This window comes from Chrysemys picta, chromosome 13 (assembly GCF_011386835.1).
Source record: "Chrysemys picta bellii isolate R12L10 chromosome 13, ASM1138683v2, whole genome shotgun sequence".
NCBI lineage: Eukaryota > Metazoa > Chordata > Testudines > Emydidae > Chrysemys > Chrysemys picta.
In genome coordinates, this window is record NC_088803.1 from 17,132,799 (window position 1) to 17,146,884 (window position 14,086).

Sequence of the window (14,086 nt, forward strand, 5' to 3'; positions counted from 1 at the left end):
AGAAAGCGTTAGTACCCATGTCTTAACCCACTTTTATACTAACACACCCACTACCCAAGGCTGGCCAAGCCTGAGTGTAATATAAGAAGAAGAAGGGGAAGGGTGGACGAAAGTTTTGTTTTGTGCACAGGCTGTTCAGGGTCCACTGTTGATCTTTGATTTGCTTTAGCTTTTAGGAGGGGTTTAAGTTTGGGGGGTTTTGGGGGGCATTTTATTTAGGGACCTTTGTCCCCCGTGCTTTTAGTACCAGTTTGAACTGCCTTTTTGTGGCTTTTTCAGCATTTTTAAAACACGCTTTAGGGACGTGAAAACTGTCGGGGGATTTTTTGCTGGCCTTTACTGTTTTACTAGTTTTTGCAGCCCCTGCAGTTTTGTTTAGCTGACTTTTTTCTTTCTGGCTGGTTGAGGTTGGAATTCAGGCCCCCATTTTTTGGGGTTTTTTTGGCAGGCAGCTGAGAGTTGGTTGTGTGGTTGCCTTGGGCTGGAGTTAGCATTTTATTTTTGGACCTAGCTGGAGCGTTGAGTTAACCCATTCCCTTTTCCCTTCCTCCCTCTGTGGCCTTTTGTAACCTGCAAAGGAACCTTTTACTTCACACTTACACCTTTAACCCTTTCCAAACTGCCTTGCGATGCCTGCAACAGCGTTAGCAACATACAATGTTGATTTGCCTCCCCAGGGGACCCCCTGAGGGAGGGGGCCATTGGGTTTTGACATTCCCCCCCTAACCCCAAATCAACATTTTGTTGTGAGGCGTCACCACTTAGGTTTTTACCCTTCCTTTAACACGGTGGCTAGGGATATTGTTGGTTTTTTACATAAACAGCAATATAGCACAAACAAAATTGTTAGGGCAGCAACAATTGCATACACTAGCCAGTAGTGGCTTTTGGCTTTATTAGTAACATAGCATAACACATTTTTTTGTTGGCATAGATGCCCCATCCGGATGGCTGTGACAAAGGCAGCTTTTTTTAGATTAGACATGTGCTGCAACACTGTAAAGGAGGTGCATCTGATGAAGTGAGTATTCACCCATGAAAGCTTATGCTCCAAAATGTCTGTTAGTGTATAAGGTGCCACCGGACTCTTTGTCGCTTTTTACAGATCCAGACTAACATGGCTACCCCTCTGATACTTGTAAAGGAGGAGGCATTTGTTTGGAATACAGTTAGTTGTTTTGAGTGTGCATTAAAGGCAGGAAAAAATTGGGTGTAATTTATGAAAAATTAAACACAACATAGTTAGAGATATTAACCATACTTTGCATAACCGCGGGCCAATGCATCAAAAAAATTTGTGCCTGAGAGTGTCACTACAAATTCAGGGGCACCATGGTGAAGGTGATCCTTCAAACACATGCAGAGGTATTGTGAACACATGGGACTTAGTGGGGGCATATCCCGATGCCTCCCCTTCCAAGCAGATGAGCTGACCCACCTTATAAAAGTGGCCTGGCATTGCCTTTTTTTACACATTATTTGAGGGAGCTTTATAGGCCACAGTTGCCAAGTGTTGCCCTTTGCAATTTATATGTGCTGATAGTCAGAAGATGTAGTCAGTACATACCGCTTAGCTGTGTTATTGGGAGGCACCACCTCCCACACATCGCAATGGACAACCCAGTCCCAGAGGCAGCCTTCCCAAAGGCATGGTTGGATTTTTATAGCAGGGGCCCACACTCCTTTCATGGGACCAAAGGCCATGAAGGAGCAGGCTATGCCTGTGCACTTTTACTTAGTGAACCTTTAGAAATAGTGAAAAGGCCACTGCTCCCAGGGAATCCCTGAGTGGGAATGGATTTTCCCGGACCAGGCTTTATGGAGCACATTTTTTTGGATGCTACAGACTTCTTGGATTAAATATTGTTGGAGCTGGGAAAACACAGAATTTTTGCTAGTTGGTCCCCGGCCTCAATTATGGTTTTAATTAGTCCCTCAAGTTATTCCATGTGTGGAGGGCCAATTTGGCAGTATGTTTAAGGGCATACTGCTTAAGGGCGGTGGCCACTGTAAGGTGGGTGAGATTTGCACTTGTGACTAGTTTTATGGCCTTTTTAAATTATTTTAACCCTTTGTTTTTTATGGACCCTTGCTGAATATTTTAAATACTAGCTGCCATATTGGCCCCATTCCACAAGGAGCCCACTAAGGTTCACCTTTTTGGGGGGGACAAGGACAACGTCTGCATGAGGAGGGCAAGTTGGAAGGTGGCCCCCCAGTACAATTGGGAAGGAAGGTGGGGACCTGAAAGCGTGTTAGGGGCAGGTAAATGTTTAAAGCTCCCAAGGTGGCATTCAGAAGGATTTAGTGTTGAGTGGCGGCCTCCCATTTGGTGGTGGCTAACAACTGCCACAACTGCTGGTGGGGGGAGATATGGAGGTGCTTTTCTAGAATTATGTTTTGAAGACTAGGGGCTAAGCAGAGGAGGCTACAGTTTAGAAGTGATGCTGGAAATTGTTTGGGGCATGTAATATTTACTTCCCCACACTGGTGAGTCGTGTGTGCGGATGAGTGGGTGATATACGTGATATACCAACATTTGGAACTATGGGGGTTAGGTTGAACCCAACACCATTTGGGGACTAATACTGCAACCACATTTTGATGCCAGCTGTCAATGTGGAGCATTGACTCAGATGGCATATTGAACTTTTTTGTGACATTGAACACCTTCCCATGTACCCTCCCGTCAGTAGTTTACTTGAGCCATTTTGTTTAGATTTCCCCTTCCCAGTGGAACCATAAGCATTGGCAGTATGGATGGAGTTTTTTTTTAAAGGTAGGGGCCATTGTTTTTAGGTAGACACAAACTTTTTGAGAGGGGGATTAGGTAGCGATGGGACGTAGTGTTGTCCTACGTGGTGTTGCCTGACGAGGTACGGGACCCTTTTGGGTTAATCCCATTTGGGATTCAATTGGGGAGGGATATGCAGAGCCAGGGGACCTGGGGCTTTCGGCAGGGGGCCGCCCCTGGAAAAATACCCAGGTAATACGTGATGCTACATTTTCAGGATGCTAAGCCACAATTGCCCCCCTGCCAATGGATAATTGACATGTTTTTTTTACCATGACCAATTTTGAACAGTGGTAAAGTTAACAAAGGATGACAAAAGTGTTGGACACCCAAGGATTTTTATAGATATGTTCCACCATACATACATTGTATTACACTGGCGAATTTTGCAGGCCTGAAGCAGCAGTTCCACCACTTCTGTTCAGGGTGTTCCTGGGCTTTTGCTGTTACTGCCTGTTTTGTTAACAAAGCAAAAGGGAAAGAAAAAGAACAACATAAATACATTTATTGGGGAAACCGAGACACATATAAAAACTTTTAAAGTTATTAGTTGTTTTGTTACAGTCCTTTTTGGTTTTTGTTGTGCATGTTGTTTGCCTGGTTTAGGAGGTTAGAACAGCAATATTTTCTTTAGGGATTAGGGACTGCTATTGCTCGCCAAAGGGCTTTTTATTTTGCTCGAGGCCACCGCATGAGAAACAGGGTTTGTCCCTTTGGGGTTTATAGAAGGTTCGGAGCCACCCACCATGTAGTTTGCTGTGGCCGTACTGTGTTTATCTGGACTATGCATTGCCCCCACTGCTCCTCCCCTACAGCCTTGTGCCACACTGTGGCTCAGGCCCCATTGGTAGCTTGAATCATGGAAAGCCTTTGGAGGTACTTTCCCTTCTCATAATTGTAATTATCCAGATAATCCCATGGACAGATGGAAACCTGGATGATTCAGGCAGGTGGCTGGTCCACAACTGAGACCCACGATGCCATGACCAGAAACCTAGGAAGAAACATATGTTTTGTGCTGATTGGCATGCTCCCATTTTTGTTTACCGGGTAGCTGAAGCTGGTACATTACTGGGGAGATGTGGTTTACAATGGAGTATGGACCTGCCCACTTAATGTTCAGGGTGTGGGCCACTTTTTCCAGTTTTTGCAACATTACCTTGTTTTTAATTTGCCATTCCCGGACGTTTTTAATGATGAGCCCTTTGCATTTGGCCTTTTTCTTATTTAAAGCAGCCTTTACGTCTTTGCGAGTTTTACAGTGCTCCTCCCTCAGCTGGGTGATGTACCGACCGTTTGGTGAACTGGTGAGTAAATTCCCCTCCAATTTCCACAGATTACCACACATTATTGGATGACCAAAAAGGATATGGTAAGGGGTGTATTTGGTACCTAGGTGGTCAGAATTATGTAAGCCTGCCAAAATAGTTGGCAGCTTTTGGGGTCAATTCGTTTTTGAAGCAGAGCACATTTTACGGAGGGCGTTTTTATGGTTTTGGTTTTGCCTTTTTACAATGCCGCTGCTTTGTGGCCAATAACTGATGTGTATTTGTTGCTTGATGTTTAGGGCAGCAAGTAAGGATTTAAGAACCTCTCCCACAAAAGACCACCCCCCCTAGGTCCGAGCCAATAATTTGGGGTGTGCCATATTGGCAGAAGATTTTTTTGGCTGCCATGACCACCATATTAATCTCGGTTGGGATCGCTTTTGTTCAGGCTAAAAATACATTAACGATTACTAGGAGGTATTTATACCCTTTTTTTGTTGTAGGTAGCAGATTAAAACAATTTATTTGCAGATGATGCCATACCCCTTGGGTTTTTTGCCCCTGTAAAATGTGGAGCTGAGCTCCTCATTTTACCTGGGTGCACTGAAGACATCCTTCATGATTTCTTGCACCATTTGTTTTTATTTTCTCCACTGTGCCACCTGCTTGACTTTGAACAGGTTTTTTTTCACCCCCTTATGTGCCCACTTATGCAATTTTTGAACAAAGTCCTCCTGCTCAGTGGTGGCTAGTTCTGTGACCAATGCTGCTACCTTACTCGAACGAATTTGAGTTAGTTTATTTACTTGTTCATTTTATTTATGGAGTAATTTATTGTTTTTATGGGCATGCGATTTTACCCAAGCATTGTAGACCTCCCCCTTTTGTCCTTTATACACCATTATTTTTTGCCACTTTTTTTGATGTTTGATGGGCTTATGGTTTGCAGTGTTTCAATTATTTTTTTAATAGAACATGTGCATTGATACCCCCTGTACAACATACTTATTGTTTGCTACTAGATATACCTCAAAGTCCTCCCCCAGCTGACTCTCATATTTTAGAACCTGCAGCACTGCCTTTATTTTGGCATTTTGTGCTGAACCATGCACCAGGTTTTTGGTGAGGCTTACTTTCCCCCCACTTAAGGCTGCCCACTGGACGTACTGATTTCCTTGGAGGAAAAAGCAGGATTGATCTGTAAACCATAAATGGTTAGTTTGGGTTTGATTTTGAAGAATTAAAAGGGGGTTCCATTTTGGGGCAGCTGTACATTCCCGCTCTGCTACCTTACAGGAATGCTCGGTGCCCTGCTCCACCAGAGCCACACTGAGCAGGTCCGGGGACTGCAGAGTCTCCAATGCCACCCCCCTTTGGTAGAGGAACAGGGTTCACTGTGCCAAGCAGGTGTTTGAGACCAAACTTATTTTGGACCCAGTTAAGATATAATGGGGGGGGGTTACAGTATTATTGGCACCCCTTTGGTGTATGCTTGGAAAGCCTGAACCGCCCACACTGCCACCAAGCACTCCTTTTTACAGGGGCTATATTTTACCTCCGGCTATTGCAGCGGGGATTATATGCGGGAATTATATGCAACTGGGATGAGCGGACGCTCCGCATTTCTCTGGAAGAGGACGCCCCCCGGCGCCTCTGGACCGCATGACAGCCGAAGGTAAAAAGGCTTAGCAGTGTTTGGAAAAGCGAGGGCTGGGGCTTGCAAGGCAGCTCGCTTTAATACTTTAAAGGTGGTTTTCTGCAGCTCTCCCCAGCACCACCGCACCTTCTTTTTGAGCAACGCCCATAAGGGGCGAGCAAGGGTGGCAAAGTCAGGAATGTGATTCTGAATAAAATTAAGCCCCCCCCCACCCAAGATGGTGCGCAATTGTTTTAAATTGGTGTGCTTATTCATCTACCCGTTGAGCCCAATCACCTGACGCCTCAGGCAGATTGGTAACATAAATCTGTCACAGTTTTGGTGGAGAATTGTGGACGGGAGGGGCCCTGCAGAGTGCACCAACTGGTCTGCCCTTGGTGTTTCATGTTTGCTCTGCCCAGCATGGTTGGTATTTCATGTTAAGGATTTTATGATTAAAGGTGTGCCCCACCCTCATTCGTAGTATGACTGAGAAATGGAGGGAGGTTTAGCATTCCTCTCTCCACCCCAGTCGGTGGGGGAAGGGTGCAGGTAGGTCTACCCTGGCCGTAAAAGTGCCGGGCAGTAGGAGAAGGGCTTAGAGACCCTCGCTGCAAGCGAAAGAAATAATCCTCCATGTATACATCCTCAGTCATAGCATGACTGAGTATAAAAGAAAAATTTAGGGTTTCTCGCTCTGCCCGAGAAGGGGTTTTGGATTTGGTGTATGGACCCTCAGTGGTAGAGGACCAAGTAATACAGAGGGAGGCTTAGCATCTCTCCCTCCAGCACAGGGGGTAAACATTGTAAGCCCCGGTGCCAGCGTGGGCAGCATAAAATTTCAAGTGACTGAAAAAAATCTTAGAAGTTATACTAACAAATTGTAACAACATGTTCAGGAAACAGAAGGGTACAGCTGCAGACTTGGGAGTCCCGCAGTCATGGGCAATGGCATCATCAATGGGTTCACGGCTGGACGCATGGGCATTAAGGAGCACGGACATGGGAGTCCAGCTACCCGGCCTGCTGGGGTCACTGGTGGCTGGAAAACTGGATGCCCATGCTACAGGGGAGGCAGCAAAGAGAGACAGAACCCTGCTGCCTCTGTCAAAGGGGTGTGAGGACCTCTCCCAGTTGGAGAGGGCTCTCACTAAAGTGGGATACAATCCCTGGGGCTCTGTGACAGAGCTCTGTGGTAGAGCCCCAGAAAAGTGTGCATACTTGGCAGGATTTGTTAAACCTGCATGCTGAGTATAAAAAGCAAAATGTAGGGGAAGCTGTGGAATTAATATGAACTGTGGCGGCCATGTGGTATCAAATGTTGTTGGGACAGAAAGAGGAGTTGGGGAGAAGGGATGAGATGTGTACCCAACAGCTAGTGAAAATTAAGCAACTAAAAGTGCCCAAGCCTTTGCCCAGAATAAGTTGCAGGCCTTAAGACAAAACTACTAGGCAAAAAAGGCAAAATGCACCCGCCTGAAAGTACTGGCGAAGCAAGTACCAGTCCTTCAGAAACTCATCAAAGATTTGGCCATTCATACCCAGAATACGGCTAAATGGCAATGTGCTCACCATAAAAAAAAATTAAGCAGTTGAAACGCCAATTGGCTATGCGTTCTATCCAGGTGGCGAGCCTCATGGGGAGTGATTCGGGTGACCTTTGTGAGGGCTTTAATCTCTCCCTTTGCGAGAATCCCCAATCATGGGCGAAACCTTGTTGCACCCCGATAGCGGCCCTCATTAAGACTAAGAAGAGGTTCACAGAACAACTCCAGGATGGGAAGTGGGTCGAGACTCAGCGTATTTTAGCCAAAATCCAGAGTCTGCTGGGCCCGGCCAACATCTCCATGTTGGCTCATGAGCTTGGCCCCTTTAAAACAGAAAAGGCCACTACCTGGCTACTTTCCTTCTAAAATATTATACCCGTAAACAATTTGTCCCAGCAAAAAATCAAGCGGGTGCTTACTGCTGCCAACCAGAAGCTGGCCTCCACTCTGAAAACCGCGGTGGCCCACTTGCAGGGAGAGGGGTTGCTTATTGTTCAAGCTGTGGTGAACATCCTTCTCTCCCCTCAAGAGAAGCGGAAGTTCCTGTCCAACCTAGATCAGGGCCTGGGGCAAACCGGGTTGAATTACTTTTACCAGCAAAGTTTAATTGTGGTTGTCTTGGAACAAATCCAGACAGTGGATGTGGAATAGCACCTTTTGGGCCAGCTTCCGTGGACTGTGGCTCAGTTATGGAAGCTTATGGAAAAAATAAATAATTGGTGGAGGAATAAATTGGGACTAAGGGCCAAGGATGAACCCGCAAATTGGGAAGCGTTAAAGGGTAAAATCATGCAAATTGCTAAGCAATTTGAAAGCAAATCAAATGGTAAATGTGACTGCCCTCCAGCTCGGGGCCAGGAGGCACCCCCGTGTATACCAGTCGGGTACCAGTGGAAGGGGAAAAGGGGACAGCCGAGGGCCGGTCAACCCGGCACCCCCAGAAGGGCAGGTTTTTGCCGTTAACTAAAGAAAATGGAAATAAAACAAAGATGGAGGTTTGTAAGCAAATTTGGCGCTCCCTCTGGGCTCGGGGAGAGGATATAAGCTGGTGGGATAAAAAACCCACTGTCCTGTTGGTAGAACGGCTATTGGCCCTCTTGGCCTGGCAGGGTGAATGGTCCGCCAGTATCCACAAAACCCAGGCTCACACAGCGGGCAATCAGCCACCTCCGCCCCGACCCATGGCGGTAGCCACCCCTTCTGCCCCTCTGGTGGAAAAGTAGAACCAGCCCCGCAATCAGCTCCCATAGACCAGGGGCCCCAGGGAGGGCTCCGACTGGGGTGGCCCCATTGCCGGCCAGGGGTCCCGCTGGCAGTATTGGGGTAAGGTAATGTGGAACTCTAACCGATGACCCAAAATAGCCATTGTAGTCGCTGAGCACCCCTGTATGGCCCTACTAGACACCGGGGTGGGTATAACTGTGTTAAATTTCACCCCTGTTAAGGGCAACCCTGGGCCCCCCACGCGGGTCTCTGCCTTCAATTTGGGGCTGCAACAGTGACAGACCCATAACCAAATCCCAGTAACCATTCTAGGAACAGTTTTACATGCCTCATTTACTATTAACCACTCCTCTATGAAGACGGTAATTTTGGAAATGCCATGGATGCTAGATCATGGGCTGTGACTCAATCCTTACAACCAAGAGGGAATGTTGTGGCAGGATATAGTGGTGTATGCCCCTGCCTAGGGACGAGGGGAGAAGTTTTGCCACAGCTGCAGTGGCTGCGCTAACCGCAGAAAAGAAAGCATATTGATGGCAGACAGTGCCGGGGTGTGGCAAGAATATCCATCTAAATGTGGTAGGCATAAGACAGCGCTGGTGAAGGTGGGGGGGTCCCCTGTTCCCCCACAACAACAATATCCTTATTCCAAAGCAGCGGAAGAGGGCATCGTAGGGGTGATTGCCAACTTGGAAAAACAAGGGGTACTTCAAACTACCAATAGCCAGGTCTTTCCGGTATTAAAGGCGGGAGGGCAGGCCTGGCGCCTCACTGTAGACTACCAAAAAGTAAACCAAAGCACCGGTGGTCGCCTCAATGCCCGAGGTCTTGCTCCATGTAAAGCTGCAGAACAAATGGTTTTCGGTTATTAACCTGGCTAATTGCTTTTTTGCCTTGCCCCTTACCCCTGCCTCCCAGGACCGCTTTGCATTTCAGTTTGGGGGAAACAGTTCACCTTCACGTGAGTCCCCATGGGATTTCACAATGCCCCCTCCATTGGAAGGAGTCCATATGATTCATTCCATTTATCCAAAGTGGAACGGCCTCAATGGGAGAGACTGAGGGAGCTCGAGAACGGAATGCCCAATAGACCATTGGTTCAGGCACTCACTGGAGAGGTGGCAGCTTCCTGTTCAGCTTCCTCCTCTTCCCCCACCCCCCAAGAGGGACATGGGCCTTGAGCCAATGATATCGCCACTGCTAGGCTAAAAGTTAGAAGTGAGCCCCTGCTCCTGCCTCTCCCATATATGGATTTAGGCCTGCTCTGAGCACACCTACCAGATCAGGCCCTGCAAGTGAGTGAGACAGAGGAACACCCATCTTTGCTCATGAATCTGTGCTGGGGCTTAATCAGATGTATGGATCCCCAAGTGAGACTGCACTGCACATACCAAGAGGCATACCCAGAGGCACCTGGGGAACATTTACATGGAGAACATAGGCACCACATGAGTTTAGGCTAAAGGTTTTAGCAGTTGGGTGAGGAGGTCTACCTTTCAACCTGCAGTCAAGTGGCTAGTGTAGTGATCCAGGATATGGATGAATCCAGTTTAATTCGCCCTTTGCCCTGATGAAGGGAAGGGGATTTACCCAAGGGTAGCTCTCTGTTTGGGGCTCAAACAGCTGCACTATAGACTTGTTCTCACTCTCTTTCTTGCTCAGTGTATATTTAATTATTTCATACAAAATGGAACAGCTTGTATAGGAAAAATTGAGAGGTATTCAGCCAACAATACCCAACAGCCCCTGCCCCACCCCTGCTGTCTCCCCTCCCTCGCAGCCTCAGTGCCTCAGTGCGCTGGCTCCGGCCAGGTGGCGGGAGTGCGAGCTCCTGCTGCTCTAAGCAGCGTGGTAAGGGGGTGAGGGGTTGGGTAAGGGGCAGAGTGTCCCGGGGGGTAGGGAGAAGGGGGGGTTGGATGAGGCAGAGGTTCTGGGGGGTCAATCAGCGGACAGGGAACAGGGGGCATTGGATAGGCATGGGAGTAACGGGGGGCAGGGGTGTGGATAGGGTTGGGGAAGACAGGGGACAGAGATAGGTGGGGGGGTTGGATAGGGGGTGAGGTCCCGGGGGGTGGTTAGGGCCAGGGGTCCCAGGAGGAGGCAATCAGGGGACAAGGAACAGGGGGGGGTTGGATGGGTTGGGGGTTCTGAGAGGGGGAGTCAGGGGGCAGGAAGTGGGAGGGGACAAATGGAGGCGGGGGGCAGGTTGTTTGCAGAGGCACAGCCTTCCCTAGCTGGCCCTCTGTGACGTTATTGACATAAACTGGGACCATATAGATCATTGTTGCAACCAAGGTCCTGTAGTGGCACCCAAATCTTGTATGAAGGGGGTCAAATGGGGTGTCTAAGACAAGGTTATGGTTTACTGGTTATGATTATGCTGTCTATATGTGTGTATCAGTTTTGTAGTTGAAGTTATGAATATTGGCTCTATACTGTCTGTATGGCAAACTGATGCTATGCTTCTGGGTGACATCCCAGTCAAGCTGAGATTAGCTCTGCCTAGCCTGCTTGATGGCCCATTAAGGACCATCAGCTATACAATGGACTCATTGAGAGAAGGCAAATATGCCTTCAGACTCAGCAAAGTATGCAGGGACTGGCCCATGTGACTCCAGACTCCATTTTGCTGTAATTTTCCACAGTAAGAACAAAGAGGTGTTCTTACACCTGGAAAAGACTATATAAGGCTGATGCCTCATCTCCATCTTGTCTTCAATCCTGCTTCTTATCTCTGGAGGAACTTTGCTACAAACTGAAGCTCTGAACAAAGGACTGAGGACCCATCCCAGCGGGGGATGTATTCCAGAGACTTGATTTGAACCTGCAGTTTATTCCATCACTGCTACAAGCCTGAACCAAGAACGTTGCTTTCAAGACTGGATCCCCACTTTGAACTTTAGGGTACAAATGTAGGGGCCTGCATGAAAACTTCTAAGCTTAACTACCAGCTTAGCTCTGGTTCCGCTGCCACCATTTCCCTCCCTGGGAAGCCTGAGAAACCTTTCACCAACTCCCTGGTGAGTACAGATCCAAACCCCTTGGATCTTAAAACAAGGAGAAATTAACCATCCCCCCTCCTTCCTCCCACCAACTCCTGGTGAACACAGATCTAATCCCCTTGGGATCTAAAACAAGGAGAAATTAACCATCCCCCCTCCTTCCTCCCACCAACTCCTGGTGAATCAAGATCCAAACCCCTTGGATCTTAAAAACAAGGGAAAATCAATCAGGTTCTTAAAAAGAAGGCTTTTAATTAAAGAAAAAAAGTAAAAATCATCTCTGTAAAATCAGTATGGAAATTAACCTTACAGGGTAATCAAACTTAAAGAGCTCAGAGGACTCCCCTCTAGTCTCAGGTTCAAAGTACAGCAAACAAAGATAAACACTCTAGTAAAAGGTACATTTACAAGTTGAAAAAACAAAGGAAAACTAACACGCCTTGCCTGGCTATTTACTTACAAGTTTGAAATAGGAGAGACTTGTTTAGAAAGATGTGGAGAACCTGGATTGATGTCTGGTCCCTCTCAGTCCCGAGAGCGAACGAAAAACCCCCAAAACAAAGAGCACAAACAAAAGCCTTCCCCCCCCAAGATTTGAAAGTATCTTGTCCCCTTATTGGTCCTTTAGGTCAGATGCCAGCCAGGTTACCTGAGCTTCTTAACCCTTTACAGGGAAAAGGATTTTGGAGTCTCTAGCCAGGAGGGATTTTATAGTACTGTACACAGAACAGCTGTTACCCTTCCCTTTATAGTTATGACACGCCCCCCCCAATCACAGATAGTGTTGGACGTTCGTTTCCACACTGGCTTTGATTTCTTCCTGGAGTTCTAGGAGAAAACAGAGTTAATAAGACACATGTACCTTTAGACATACTACTGATTTTATAAAAACTAACAATATGTTCCATTCCAAGAACAATTGTTAACCAGTTAACTCTGGGAAACTTTCCCGGGAGAGTGCATCAGCCACTTTGTTAGAAGCTCCTGAAATGTGTTGTATTTCAAAATCAAAATCTTGGAGAGCTAAACTCCACCGAAGAAGTTTTTTGTTATTTCCCTTGGCGGTATGAAGCCACTGTAGCGCAGCATGGTCTGTTTGTAGTTGGAAACGCCGTCCCCAAACATATGGGCGTAGCTTTTCCAGCACGTACACAATGGCATAGCATTCCTTTTCGCTGATTGACCAATGGCTTTCCCTCTCAGACAGTTTCTTACTGAGAAACACAACAGGATGGAATTCTTGATCTGGTCCTGCCTGCATTAAAACTGCTCCCACACCTCGCTAGGACGCATCTGTGGTTACTAGGAACGGTTTGTCAAAGTCTGGGGCCCTTAGCACAGGGTCAGACATGAGTGTTGCCTTAAGCTGGTTAAAGGCCTTTTGACACTCATCAGTCCACTGAACTGCATTTGGCTGTTTCTTTCTGGTTAGGTCTGTCAGCGGGGCGACGATTTGGCTGTAGTGGGGTACAAATCGCCTATAATATCCAGCCAAGCCTAAGAAGGATTGGACCTGTTTCTTAGACTTTGGAACCGGCCACTTTTGTATAGCATCCACTTTGGCCTTTAGGGGATTTATAGTTCCTTGACCCACCTGGTGCCCCAGGTAAGTCACTCTGTTTTGGCCTATTTGACACTTTTTAGCCTTAACAGTTAGTCCTGCCTGCTGGATGCGCTCGAAAACTTTTTCCAGGTGCTCCATGTGCTCTGCCCATGAATCAGAAAAAATGGCCACATCATCGAGGTAGGCCACTGCAGATTCTCCCAATCCTGCTAGGAGACCATCTACAAGTCTTTGGAAGGTGGCGGGTGCATTTCGCAGCCCAAAAGGGAGTACATTGAATTCATACACCCCTGCCTGGGTGACGAAGGCTGACCTTTCCTTAGCGGGTTCATCCAGTGGTACTTGCCAGTAACCCTTGGTTAAGTCCAAAGTAGAGATGAATTGGGCATGTCCCAATTTCTCCAATAGCTCATCTGTGCGTGGCATTGGATAGTTGTCAGGACGAGTTACAGCATTTAGCTTACCGTAGTCCACGCAAAAGCGTATTTCCCCATCTGGTTTGGGAACTAGAACCACTGGAGATGCCCATGCACTCTTAGAGGGGCGGATTATACCCATCTGTAGCATGTCCTGGATCTCCCTTTGTATAGCAGTTTTGGTATGAGGTGACTCCCGGTAGGGTGGGGTTCTAATAGGGTGAGCATTACCTGTGTCAATGGAGTGGTATGCCCGTTCGGTCCATCCTGGAGTGGCTGAGAAAATTGGTGCAAAGCTTGTGCACAGCTCCTTGATCTGCTGTCGCTGCAGACGTCCAAGGGTCGTGGAGAGGTTCACCTCTTCCACGCCACCATCCTTTTTTCCTTCATAGTAGACACCTTCAGGCCACTCCGCGTCATCTGTTTCCTGGGCTGTAAACTGGCAAACGTTTAATTCTCTGGAATAAAAGGGATTAAGAGAATTAACACGGTATACCTTAGGCTTTATGTTGGAGGTGGGGGAGGCTATGAGACAGTTAACAGCTCCTAGGCGCTCCTGGACCGTGAATGGTCCTTCCCACGATGCTTCCATTTTATGGGCCTGGAGCGCCTTTAAGACCATGACTTGGTCTCCT

At 47.4% G+C, this 14,086-nt stretch overlaps 1 protein-coding gene across 2 annotated transcripts in view; it reads right to left on the reverse strand.

The window, feature by feature from the left end:
* LOC135975263 (uncharacterized) overlaps positions 1 to 12,011 on the reverse strand; it is a 443,768-nt gene extending 431,757 nt beyond the window's left edge. Inside the window, exon 1 of one of the 2 annotated variants that reach the window (XR_010592190.1) lies at positions 11,932 to 12,011. The gene's annotated coding sequence lies outside the window, so the exon portion shown is untranslated. The remainder of the gene's footprint in view (positions 1 to 11,931) is intronic. The other variant, XR_010592191.1, reaches the window with a different exon arrangement.
* Between the last annotated feature and the right edge of the window lie 2,075 nt (positions 12,012 to 14,086).